Raw genomic sequence first — 12793 nt, 5'->3', positions numbered from 1 at the left:
TGGTGGCGGCGGGGACGCGCGCGCAGGCGGGAAGGGGGCGTGGAATGCGGTCAGTGGGGCGTGGGTAGCGCGGGCTGGCGAGGAGAGCGTCCGGTACCCCACGACGCGGAACAGTCCTGGTGGATAGTGGGGCGGGGAGAGATGAAGAGGCCGGAGACCGCCACCCTAGCCTGGGCCCCGGGGAGGAAACGTGAGTGCGGGGAACTTAGCAGGGCGGTACCTTGCCTGGCGCTTGGCCCTCGCCTGTTGTCGCCATCCCTCCCCTACCAAGCCCAGCCCCGCCCCGACTGGTCGGGTGCGCCCTCCCTCTGGTCACTTTGATCGCCGCCTGTGGCTGCTTGTGGAGACCCCCAGCCTCTTCACGCCGCGCTGAGAAGCGGACTCTGAACGCCACGGCCGCCTCTGGGGGCGGTGGACGGGCCTCCCTGACCCCCCGAGGGCCCGCTCGCGCGCTGGGGGAGGAGGGATCCCTCGGGAAGCCGGTGTGCGCGGGGCGCCCGGGAAGGAGCGAGTGGAGAGAGCCGCGTTCCTGGCACTCTTCCCAGCCAGGGTGCTTGGAGTCAGCTCCTGGCACGTTTGCGTCGAGTTAGTCACGAAGGGATCGAAGAGAGCCCCAGAGCTCGAGGATTTTCCTGTCCTGTGAGCCTCATGAGGCCAGTACATGATTCATTATTTCGTAGAATAATTTTGAAACTCAGTCTGCGCTAGGCATAAACTCTAGCCTTGTCTTCAAGGAGCGCATAATCAAGTAACATAGATAGACGTGTAAACAAGTTTCGACACAGTGTGATGGCTGCAACAAAAAGAAACATTGTGAGGTTAATGTAAAAAGGTAACAATAACGGCGGGGGGAGCGGGGATGCATGAAAGTCTTCTTGAGGTAAGCGCTGCGGAAATTGGAGTTTGAAAGACCAAGTGAAGTTTGCTCAAGTGCACTTCCAATAGAAAGAACGCATATGGTCCCTCACCTGACTGAGTGAGACAATCGCAGATAAGCTGAGCAGGTAAACTGATCATAATAAAGGGCTTAAGATAGGCTAAGCTGCACTCTGCCTTTTGGGCCACTGGTCTTTGCTGCAGAGGGTTTAAGAGGAGAGCAGTTTCACGTTTTATTGTCGAATACATACTTGGTACAACATTCAAGTTATAAAAAGCTATATACAGTGTTCAGCTATTCTATTCTTTCTAGTGGCAACCATTGTTCCCCATTTCTTGTGTATCTTTTCAGAGAGTCTACAAATACACATTTCGTAAAGATGGGCTTTTAAGAGAGATTCTACAGCCCAATTACTTAAAGTTTGTCCCCCCATCAGCAGCAACACCTTGGGAGCTTGTTAGAAATGCAGAAGCTCAGGCCCCATCCCAGACCTACTGAATCAGAATCTGCCTTTTAACAAGATCTTCAGATGAGACTTTGTGCATTAAAGTGTGAGAGGCAATGATATACAGGCATCCATTTAGAAAGATGGATTGGAAGGAGGCAAGACAGAAGGCAGGGAAAGACTGGAATATAAGGTCCTTAGGGCACAATCTTTCTTTTATTCACAGTGTATCTCCAGTATTTGGCACAGTATCTAATACATAAGTAAATATTTTATGAATTAAATGAGAAGAATACAAGCCTAAAAGTAAGGCAAGGGCGACAGGAAAGAAGGAACAAATCTGAGAAATATTTAAGGGTCAAAATCAACAGAATTTAGTGACTATGATGGTTAATTTTATGTGCCAACTTAGCTAGGCCATCTACCCAGTTTTTGGTCAATCACTATTCTAGTTGTTGCTGCGAATGTATTTGTTGTATGTGATTAACAGTTAAATCAGTAGACTTTGAGTAAAGCAGATTACCCTCCCTAATGTGGCTAGGTCTCATCTAATCAGTTGAAGGCCTTAAGAAAACATAATGAGGAAAAAGGAATTCTACCACCAGACTGCCTTTGGACTCTGCAGCATCAGCTCTCCCCTGGGTCTCCAGCCTGCTGGCCTGCCCTGCAGATTTTGGACTTGCCAGCTCCCGCAATCCTGCAAGCCAATTCCTTAAAATAAACCTTTTTCTGTGTATATATACACATCCTATTGGTTCTTTTTCTCTGGATAACCCTGACTGCTACAGTGATTGACTGGATATGGAGGAGGAGGGGAAGGGAGAAGTACATAGAAGGTAATGCCTTTGGAGATTGAGTGAGTGGTGGTGACACCCATCTATAGATGCTCAAGTCAAAAACCTGTGAGCTCTCCTTGCTTTCTTCCTCTCTCTCACCCCCTAAATTCAATCCATCACCAAGTTCTGTGAATTACTACCAATATTAATCTTGAGTTCATTTAATTACCCCCCTGACTCTTGCTACCACCTCAATCCAAGCTTTCTCTAGACTGTTCTAGTATAATAACCTCCCAATTGGTTTTCCTGCTTCCACTCTTCCCTCTCCACAATCTATTCACTACGCACCAGGCAGTTTTTTTAATTTAAAAATGTAAATCAGGGGCCAGCCCACTGGTGTAGTGGTTAAGTTTGCGTGCTCTGCTTCGGTGGTCTGGGGTTCATGGGTTCGGATTCCAGGTGTGGACCTATGCACAGCTCATTAAGCCATGCTGTGGCGGCATCCCACATACAAAAAATAGAAGATTGGCACACATGTTAGCTCAGGGACAATCTTCCTCAAGCAAAAAGAGGAAGACTGGCAATAGATGTTAGCTCAGGTCCCATCTCCCTCACCAAAAAAAAAAAATTGTAAATCAGATCGTCACACCCCTTTCTCTCAGTTGAAATCCCTTTAGTGGCTTCTTGTTATTTTTAGGGTAAAATCCAACTCCTTACTATAGCTTACAAGGCCCTGTATAGTCTGACTCCTGACTCCTGCCTCCTCCCACCAAGCCCCTTATGCCATTCTCTTTCATTAACCTCAGTTGCTCCTGGCCCTCAGGTAGAGGGCCTACTAAGCCTTTCCCTATTTTTGGACTTTGTACTTGCTGTTCTTTCTGCCTACAGTGCTCTTCCACACCTCTTTGTATGGTTGGCTTTTCTTCCTCCTTCAAATCAAAGTTCATATATTACCTTTGCAAAAAGCTCTTTCTTCCCTGATCTCCCTCCTGCAAGGGGCCTCCCCCAGTGACTCTATCTCATCACTCTGTTTTTGTCATAGCATTTATCACAATCTCTAATGACCTTGTTTATTTAATGTCTGTTTGGAGCACAGGGACCTTGTGTTCTTGACTGCTGTACTCCCAGTGTCTGCCATGTAGTAAATGCTCAATAAATGTTTCTGAAAATGACTGAATGGTACCTCTCATAATAATAAGGAATAAGGATAAATTAAGTTTTGGCCACTCAGATCTTGATATTCCTATGGGACATCCAAATGGAAATGTCTAGGACACATTTGGAACTGAAGAAATCTGGGCTCCAGATAGAAGATTTGGAGTCATCTGATTATGGTGGTGGATGGAATCATGTGGAAGTAGAGGCCATCTGAAGATAGGAAAGAATGAGAAGAAACCTTGAAGGACATAACATTTAAGTAGCAGCCAGAGGAAAAAGGTATAGAAAGGATAGTAAGTTTTTAAAAAAATTTTGTATCCTTCCAATTCTACCACTTTTTTTGGTAAAAAATATAAATTTTAAAATACTATGAATTATGGTATATTTGAAAATTCACTGTTGGAAGTCAAGAGACCTGGGTTCTTGTGATTCAAATGATCAGATTATATTGAACTGAACATTGGGCACTTCTGGTGAGGGGTGGGGAAAGCTCACAATAATTCCTTTTCTGGGGCCGGCCCCGTGGCTTAGTGGTTAAGTGCATGCACTCCACTACTGGAGGCCCGGGTTCGGATCCTCGGTGCACACCAACGCACCGCTTCTCCGGCCATGCTGAGGCCGCGTCCTACATACAGCAACTAGAAGGATGTGCAACTATGACATACAACTATCTACTGGGGCTTTGGGGAGAAAAAGGGGAAAAAAGGAGGAGGATTGGCAATAGATGTTAGCTCAGGGCTGGTCTTCCTCAGCAAAAAGAGGAGGATTGGCATGGATGTTAGCTCAGGGCTGATCTTCCTCACAAAAAAAAAAAAAAATTGTCTATAACAAAGGTATTTAAAAATAATAATAATTCCTTTTCTGAAAATTGTCCTAGTATACAAGAGTAGGTGGACTCCCTAGGGTCATGTTTGCTCCATTACCATAGCTGATTTGGGAAGGAAGTCAGAAGCAGATTAACTGAAGCTAATGAAGCTTTAGCTTGAGCGACCCTCATTGCATGGGCCCCTTCCATTCTTCAAGAAAGCCCTCCAAATTGTATATGCTTCAAACCATATAAAATCTGAATCTGCCCCTAGATGGGATGTAAGTAACCCAGTGGAACCACCAGATTCTCTGATGGTCTCCAAAGATGGCCCTTTAGTGAGCAGTATTCAACTCCTTATGTAGTCTCTTCCCCTTGAGTCTGGGCTAGCCTTGTGATTCATTTTTGACCAGTAGAATAGGACAGAAATGACATCTAAAGCTAGGCCACAACAAGCCTTGCAGCTTCCACCTGCACCTTTTGGAATGCTCACTCTGGTGGAAGTCAGCCACCATTTAGGAAGTCTTACTACCATGCTGATTCAAGCTAACCATATGGAGAGGCTGTTTAGGGAGAGAGAAATACTCAGCCAGCCGCTGGCTGTTTCAGATTATCCCAGCAGAGATAACAGATATAGGAGTGAAGAAGCCATCTTGGACATCCAGCCTAGTTGAGCCTTCAAATGATTCCATCTCCAACTACTTTTTTGATGCAATCACAGAAGACCCCAAGCCAAGAGTTGCCCAGCTGAGCCCACTCAACCCACAGATCTGTGAGAGATGTCATCTTAAGCCTCTTAAGTTTTGAGGTGAATTGTTATGCAATGATAACAGAAAGATTCTCTTTCCTAGGACTTTAGAATTTGGAACTCAAGACTCTCAGGGCCTGGGAGTTGGTGGCTGATGACAGCACCCTGAAGGGAAGACCACAAGCTCCTGTTGGAGTGATGATTTCCCAAGCCACTTTACTGCCTCATGCATTCCCTTGAGGTCCAGTTGTCCAGCTCTTCCTTAAATGCCACGGGGTACCCCACTATCTTTCCAGTAAATTCCATTCTTGGCTTCAGCTAAAAATTGTAAAAATATATCCTAGTAGTCTATTTGCAGATAAGAAATCTTGAGAGGCTAAGCTCTGCTATACTTTTAAGTCTGTGTTTGGCACATAGTAGGCACTTAGTAACTGTTGAATGACTGCATAAATAAGTTTCTATGCAGAACTGAGGTTTTTTCCAAGAAAAACCTGCCCATCAGGCCATTGTTTCTCTTCATGAAAGGTAGTCTCAAAAGAAAATTAGTACAGCTGGGTCCCAAAGAAAGATTTTTTTTTTTTTTTGAGGAAGATTGGCCCTGCACTCACGTCTGTTGCCAATCTTCCTCTTTTTTTCTTTTTTCTCCCCAAAGCCCCAGTACATAGTTGTGTATCACAGTTGTAGAGGTGTAGCTCTTCTATATGGGATGCTGCCTCAGCATGGCTTGATGAGTGGTGAGTAGGTCCGCGCCCAGGGTACGAACCAGCGAACCCTGGGCCACTGAAGCAGAACATGCAAAATTAACCACTACGCCACTGGGCCAGCCCCAAAAGATGCTTTTTTATTATATTACTGGTAAGCCCACAGCATTTTATCAGTAACCTGAAGTACGAAATAGTAAGTGGCTAAGAAGTTCCCAGATTCAACCAACTACCCCAAGGTGGAGTCCCAGGAAAGCAAGACTGTTTATTTCTGAAGTGGTAATGTAGTCCTCTGTATTAACTTGCCTGAAGATGTTGTAAGACAATGTATCTTTAAAAAAAATGTTGGGCCAGTCACAGTTGCCTAGTGGTTAAGTTCAGCATGCTCCGCTTTGGCAGCCTGGATTCATTTCCCAGGTGTGGACCTACACCACTCTGTTAGTGGCCATGTTGTGCTGGCAGCCCACATACTAAAAAATAGAGAAATATTGGCACAGATGTTAGCTCAGGGTGAATCTTCCTCAGCAAAAAAAAGAAAAAAAGAAAATGTTAACAGAAAGATGAAATATAGGGAAGGTGATGCCAAAGAACAAGACATTGACAGTCTCCAAAGAAAAGGGTAAGCTGACTTGCAGACTTTCAGCAGATAAGATATCTAGTAGAGATGAGGTCATTCTGTTGACTTAATATTAGCTGTTATGATTCTCTTTCAGTAGACTTTCCCTCTAATTCTATTCTTACCAAGCAGACATTGGATTGTGATTTAGTTTCATAAGGAGGAAACTTGGGAACAGTAAATGAATGAAATTGAAATCTGGCTTAAGAATTAGTGTCTTGTGAGTTTAATTAGTGTGAACCAATTCCCCTGAGTTTCATCAATTGTGGGTTGCACTGAATGGATCAATTTTCTGACCTTATAAATAGAAGTCCTAACTTTGAAATGTAGGCTCATTCATTCCTTCATTTACTCAACAAATAATTATTGAGTGCCTACCCTGTACCAAGTACTATTCTAGGTTCTGGGAATATTAACTTCAAGATATTAAACCACATGCCATTGAAAATAGGGTGGGGGTTGGAGGTGCTGTGGAAAAATACATGGGCTATGTGTATGCAGCACTGATAAATTTTTGAAACAGAAATTGAGTATTCACAGTATTGTGCATGCTGCTTTTTTGAAATGAGGAAACAAGGAAACAATTGTCTAGAACTATGTGCTGGGGATTTCATTTAGTCCTTCAAACTAACCTATGATTCACATGTTAATCTCTAGGGGAACCCTATAATCACACATAATATTCCCATTTTACAGAGGAGCAGAGTAACTGATCAGTTTGTTGAAGAAATTAACATTAAAACTTCTGCCTTCAAGAAGCTTCATCATTAAAGCCATAGGAGAGTAAATGACGCAGAAATGAAGCAGTGCTGCTCATGGCTTCTTTCTAAATGGAAGTATCTTAAGCACCAGACTCAAAATCTCATAAAGATGAAATAAGGTAAGGCTAAAGAGGAGGTTTTAATTGCAAATAGGACCAGGTTAAAACTCACTTATAAAATACCAAAATCACTGAGTCATTACATATATAAAAAGATTTAATTTATATGATTTGATATAGAAACAACTAATTGAATGACTTTTTCCATTTTAACTTCCCTCTCCCCCAAAAAAGCTTACCCAAGAATCTTACAAGACGTGAAATGACATCTGTCTCCATTCAACTCCTATACATTTTTCCATACTTATTTTTTTTTTTTAATTTTTATTTATTTTATCCCCCAAAGCCCCAGTAGATAGTTGTACGTCATAGCTGCACATCCTTCTAGTTGCTGTATGTGGGACGCGGCCTCAGCATGGCCGGAGAAGCGGTGCGTCTGTGCGCGCCCGGGATCCGAACCCCGGGCCACCAGCAGCAGAGCGTGCGCACTTAACCGCCAAGCCACGGGGCCGGCCCTTCATACTTATTTTATACGGTGCCATAAAATCCTGGTGTGCCTTCCTATGCCTGTCATTAAACTGGACAAACCATACTCCCTCAGACTTTACCAATCTCCTGACCTCAGATTGTCCATTATGATGCCAGCGCTCAATGCATTAGCCATTTGTTATCTTGGAGAAAGGGAATACAATGTGTGGAGAATTAGGTCAACTTCTATATAACTCTTCTTACTGGTCTCCCCCTACCCCCCCACTTTATTCCCAATGCAGCAAAGTGATCTTTTTGACAGATCTGATCATTTACTCCCTTGCTTGATTTTACCCTTCTCTCCCCCACACCCAAGCCCAGCTTTATATTCTTTCAATAAATATTCTACAGATCTCAACTTAAACAATGCTTCTTCAGCCAACCCAAGCCTCACTTCCAGAGTAGATTGTTATTAGTGCTCTCAAAGCGATTCTTCTCCATCGTGACCCTTTTCCCAACAGTAATTAATGTCAGTTGCTACCACTAGACTGTAAGCTTGAGGGCAGCGTCAGGTTTACTTCCTTCTGTCATTTGCAGAGCCTGACATACTTACACATAGTAAGGTAGTGTTTTAAAATGATTTTTTTACTGTCATTAGGAAGGCTACTTTTAGCTACCTTCAACAAATATTGTCATACATCAAATATAACATTAAAGCTCATTGTATGGTAGCCATTAACAGCTCTAGTTATTTAGTTCATCCATTACTAAGAGACTTCTAACTTAGCAAATCATTTATATGAGCCTGCTACCCTAACTTCTTACCAGACTTCTCAAGCCATTCAACACTTCAATTTCATCAGCCATTGCTTAACACTCAGCATATTTTCATCAAATATCTTCTTGACAGTTATAGGTGACCTCTCCTTTATCACTTTTCCAGTCTTTGAATGCACCTTACTGCTTGTCTTGAAGACTCTCCCTGACATCAGTGGTATTACAATACCCTGATTCTACTGCCCATTCCTGCCCCCTCTAGCTTCAGACTTCTTCCAAAACCCTGTGTATATCTCCCACACACCCTCAAGAAAACTAGCTGCTTGAACATTTTCATTCTGGTGGTCATTTATACTGCATATTGCTTTACAGTTTATAACATGCTCTGACATGTTTCATCTTTGTAATTCTGAAAGATGAAGCTTGGTGCACCCATTTTCAGATGAACAAACTGAGGCTCAGAGAACTACTTTGTCTAGTAGGTAGATGAGTTATCAAGGACTTGAATTCCAGTCTTTTGACTCTGAACTTTATGCTCCTTTTATTAATCATTCTCCCAAGTCAACTCTTTACCTGAAGTCCAATCATTTACTTCTAAAGGCCTACTGCAGTGATTCTTAAACCCTGGATGTGCATTAAACTCCTTTGGAGCTTAGGGAAAATAGTTATCATTAAGTCACATCACAGCCAGGGGCTGGGGGAGAATGAAGAGATGTTGGTCAAAGGGTACAGACTTCCAGTTGTATGAGGTTCTAATGTTCCAGGGATCTAATGTACAGCATGGTGACTATAGTTAGCAATACTGTATCATATACTTGAAAGTTGTTATTAGAATAGATTTTAAATGTTTTCACCATAACAACAAAAATGGTAATGAATGTGAGGTGAAGGATATGTTAACTAACCTTATTGTGGTAAACATTTCATAATATATACGTCACATCATACACCTTTAATTTACACAATGTTATACGTCAATTTTATTCAATAAAGCTTGAAAAAAAAAGTCTCATCACAGAGATTGAGGTGAGACCAGAGTGCTATTTTAGTTATAATGATTCAAGTTATTATTAGCCCATTACATCAAGTATAAATGCCTCATTTTAGCTCACCATAATCTGGTTCTTTCTTGCCATTTTATCTCTACTTTTCAAAACTAACCCCTTTGTTTTCAGGTATCATTCAAATGTTTTATTTCACTTCTGCACACAGTACTTCCAGAAATTAAGAATATCATTCCTGGGCCGGCCCCGTGGCTTGGTGGTTAAGTGCGCGCGCTGCGATGCTGGTGGCCCGGGTTCGGATCCCGGGTGCGCATCGAGGCACCACTTCTCCGTTCATCCTGAGGCCGAGTCCCGCATACAGCAACTAGAAGGATGTGCAGCTACGACATACAACTATCCACTGGGGCTTTGGGGGGAAAAAATAAAATAAATAAAATCTTTAAAAAAAAAAAAAAAAAAAAGAATATCATTCCTCCTAAAGTCATTACTTTTAGTAATTTTTTTTTTTTTTTTTTTTGGTGAGGAAGATCAGCCCTGAGCTAACATCCATGCCAATCCTCCTCTTTTTGCTGAGGAATACTGGCCCTGGGCTAACACCTGTGCCTATCTTCCTCTACTTTATGTGGGACGCTGCCACAGCATGGCTTGACAAGTGGTGCCTCGGTGCACACCTGGGATCCAAACCCAGGCCGCCAGCAGCAGAGTGCGCCCACTTAACCACCACGCCATGGGGCCAGCCCCTGAGTAATAGTAATTAAGAGACCTAGATTCTAATCCCAGCTCTGTGATCTTGGGAAGACACTTTTCTAGATATATTTCCTTATCTGTAAAATAAAGGGGTAAACTTAGAAGTTGGAGTTTCCTTCTAGTTAAAAATTGAATCATTAAACTCTAGGGCCTAGTTTATACCACAAGTTTTTGAATCAAGTTTCTATATTCCTTTTTAAGAAAATTTTGTTGGCTAAGTTGATTTATAAACTTGAGAAAGCTTTGTATTTATGTACAAACATGATTATACAAATATGCCAAGGCCTTGTGAAAAAGTTATGTTGTAGTGATACCTGAACTCCAGTCTCCCAGAAGAGCTGAGGTCCTGGGTTACAGCCCTCTCTGAGCCTCAGTTTCCTTATCTGTCACATACTCTATGTTCCTTACAGGTCTGTCCTGAAGATCATCAAAAGGAAAAGTAATGTGAAAAAACTGCATACTTGTAAACAAAAAAAGCACTATCTAAATGTTACTAGATATTATATTGTTTCTAATGGCTGATAAAATATCATCAAAGAAAAGTGCTTCCATAAAAGTTTTATTTATCCCCACAACAACCCTGTGAGGTAGGGTGATCAGGGCATATGAAGATGAGAAAACTAAATCTACATTACTTGTTCACGGCTATACTGCATAGTAAATATGTAGAAATTAAATTGAGATTTTTAAATGTCCAGGACTTTATACTGATTCCTGTGGAAAAAGGCAGAGAGAATATCAACTCCCCCCTACCTTAATGCGAAAAGGACACTGCCTTGAAAAATCCCATTTCAAAAGTTGAAAGTAGTATTTCATTGCTTATTTCTACAAAGATTTATAAAATAAAAAAATAGTGAAATATTTTACAGTTAATATATATAATGGTCTCATTCAGGGATATGTCCTTCAGCTGTGTATATGATCAACTATTCCAAGTGCTAGAAATGCAAACTCTTAAAAAGTATGAAAGATAAGAATGATAATGAGCAGTAGCCTCAATCTTCATTATTTTTCCTCCATGTATCTTGAATAAGTTCTGTGAAATCTGGTCCCAGTTTACAAAAAGAAAAAGAAAACTCTACCACAAAGAGATGTCTGGTAAACTTTTATTTTGTTGCCTACTCTCAAACCACTGTCACATTATTTAAAACAGTGATTTCCCAAACCTGGCTATTAGAATCACTTGGAGAGCTTTTAAAAGACACAGAACTCTCAGGCCCCACTCTAGACTCAGTGAGACAATTTTGTGGGGCTAAGCCTCAGGAATCTGTATTTCAAAAGCTCCTCAGAGTAATTCTAATGAACAGTCAGGTTTGGGAACCTCTGACGTACTTTAAAATACTAACTAATATCAAAACCATAAAGTAACTAAGTATAAACTTTGTGGTTCTCTTATCCCCCTTTTAAAAATTTCTCAAAACGCATTATATCCCCAGAACTCTTGCCTCTAGGCAAGTAATTTCAATTCAAGATACAGAGAAACATTTTATAAAAATGTATCCTAGTGAGTGAGACTTGGATTCCAATAATAATTTAAGTAGCATTTAAATATAAGATACTGAGTTTTGTGGTTCTTATTCTGAAATTTTAAAATGTATTTTATACAGGTTCCTATCAGGCTTTCAACTCAGGGGAAGACATGAAAAGTAATGACATATAATCAAGCACATCAGCACTGAAAAAATACTATACTCAAATATAGCTCATGAGAGGAATAAGAAAGTGAATGAATGACAACCTAAGGCCTTTTGGCCTGTACATTTTTGTTCCCAGTCCACTCTTCCCCTATAAGGGGAAATAAAATAAACATTCTTTCCTAGTTGCTTGGCATAGTTATTCGGTGGGTAACTATTAACTAAGTTAATTTAGATACACAAGATTATAAGAGATAACAAATAAATACCTAGGAAGACAAAGAGAAATCAGGTCAGAAAACCTTAACTAGCTAATGATGTAGTATATAACACCATCATGTTAGTACAATTAAATGAAGGCTTTCAGTGTCCTTTACATTTCAGCTCTATGTGATTGACATAAGACATGGAAGAGATCTGGTCCTTATGAAGAATTCTGTGCTCGCTGTAAAGATTTGTAGGAATAATGAAATGCTTTCTTCATTGATGAGATGAAGTCTCTCTGTTTTTCAGGCAAGTTGAACAAAACAATGAAAAATGAACTTCTTTAGAAGGTTGAATGAAAGTAATATCTAGCTAAAAAGTCATTGGCCAAAAATAACTTTTTTTTTTAAAACCATTCTATGATTAACCCTAAAAAAAAAAAAACAAAAAGCAAACCAGAAAAACCAGAGGAATATAAAAAAAACAATGTACACATCCATTTTCACTGACAGTTACAAGAAAATAGCCATTTATAGACGATACAATGCTTTCAACAAATCCCCCCCAAATTTTGGGAAACAAGGTAAAGCCATTGGGTAAATAAATATACATACTAGCTAATATAAAACAATTTATGCTTTCAAATTGTTATCACCTCTCTTTTTAAGACCCAAGCAGAAAGATGGTGATATAAATCTGGTTAGGGCTACATATATTACATGGAATTAAAAAACACAACTAAAAATAAAACATCCTAACAATAATACAAATATTTAAAAGAATGTCTTAAAAGTCAGACATTTATCACTGGAAATATCACAATTATAATATGTACTTCAGAGTTGTAACGTGTATATAGGTCACTTTTGCTGTGTCTTAGGTATTCATCTCTCCTGCATTTACTACAGTCAGTTTTTAAGAGTTCATTTTCCTGTGTGAACTGAAGAGACTGGGCATATCTCAATTTATAAAATATACACTTCCACTTAACTAAATGGAAGTGTTTAAGATAA

The 12793-nt window shown here is 40.7% G+C and overlaps 1 long non-coding RNA gene across 3 annotated transcripts; it reads left to right on the top strand.

Moving 5' to 3' along the window:
• Positions 1 to 61: 61 nt before the first annotated feature.
• Positions 62 to 11611, top strand: LOC147917537 (uncharacterized). 3 transcript variants are annotated; one of them, XR_015550384.1, is made up of 4 exons: positions 62 to 190; positions 1864 to 3535; positions 6823 to 7006; positions 11550 to 11611. It is a non-coding gene; the product is annotated as an uncharacterized LOC147917537 (long non-coding RNA). The 3 variants fall into 3 exon arrangements; XR_015550385.1 differs by lacking the exon at positions 11550 to 11611 and adding an exon at positions 10353 to 10769; XR_015550383.1 differs by lacking the exon at positions 11550 to 11611 and adding an exon at positions 9404 to 9774.
• Positions 11612 to 12793: the final 1182 nt, after the last annotated feature.

The sequence above is a fragment of the Ceratotherium simum genome, chromosome 3 (assembly GCF_057802395.1).
Source record: "Ceratotherium simum simum isolate JZ-2026a chromosome 3, ASM5780239v1, whole genome shotgun sequence".
NCBI classification, from domain to species: domain Eukaryota; kingdom Metazoa; phylum Chordata; class Mammalia; order Perissodactyla; family Rhinocerotidae; genus Ceratotherium; species Ceratotherium simum.
Note: the sequence above shows the minus strand (reverse complement) of the source record. Positions and strands in the feature narration are given on the sequence as shown.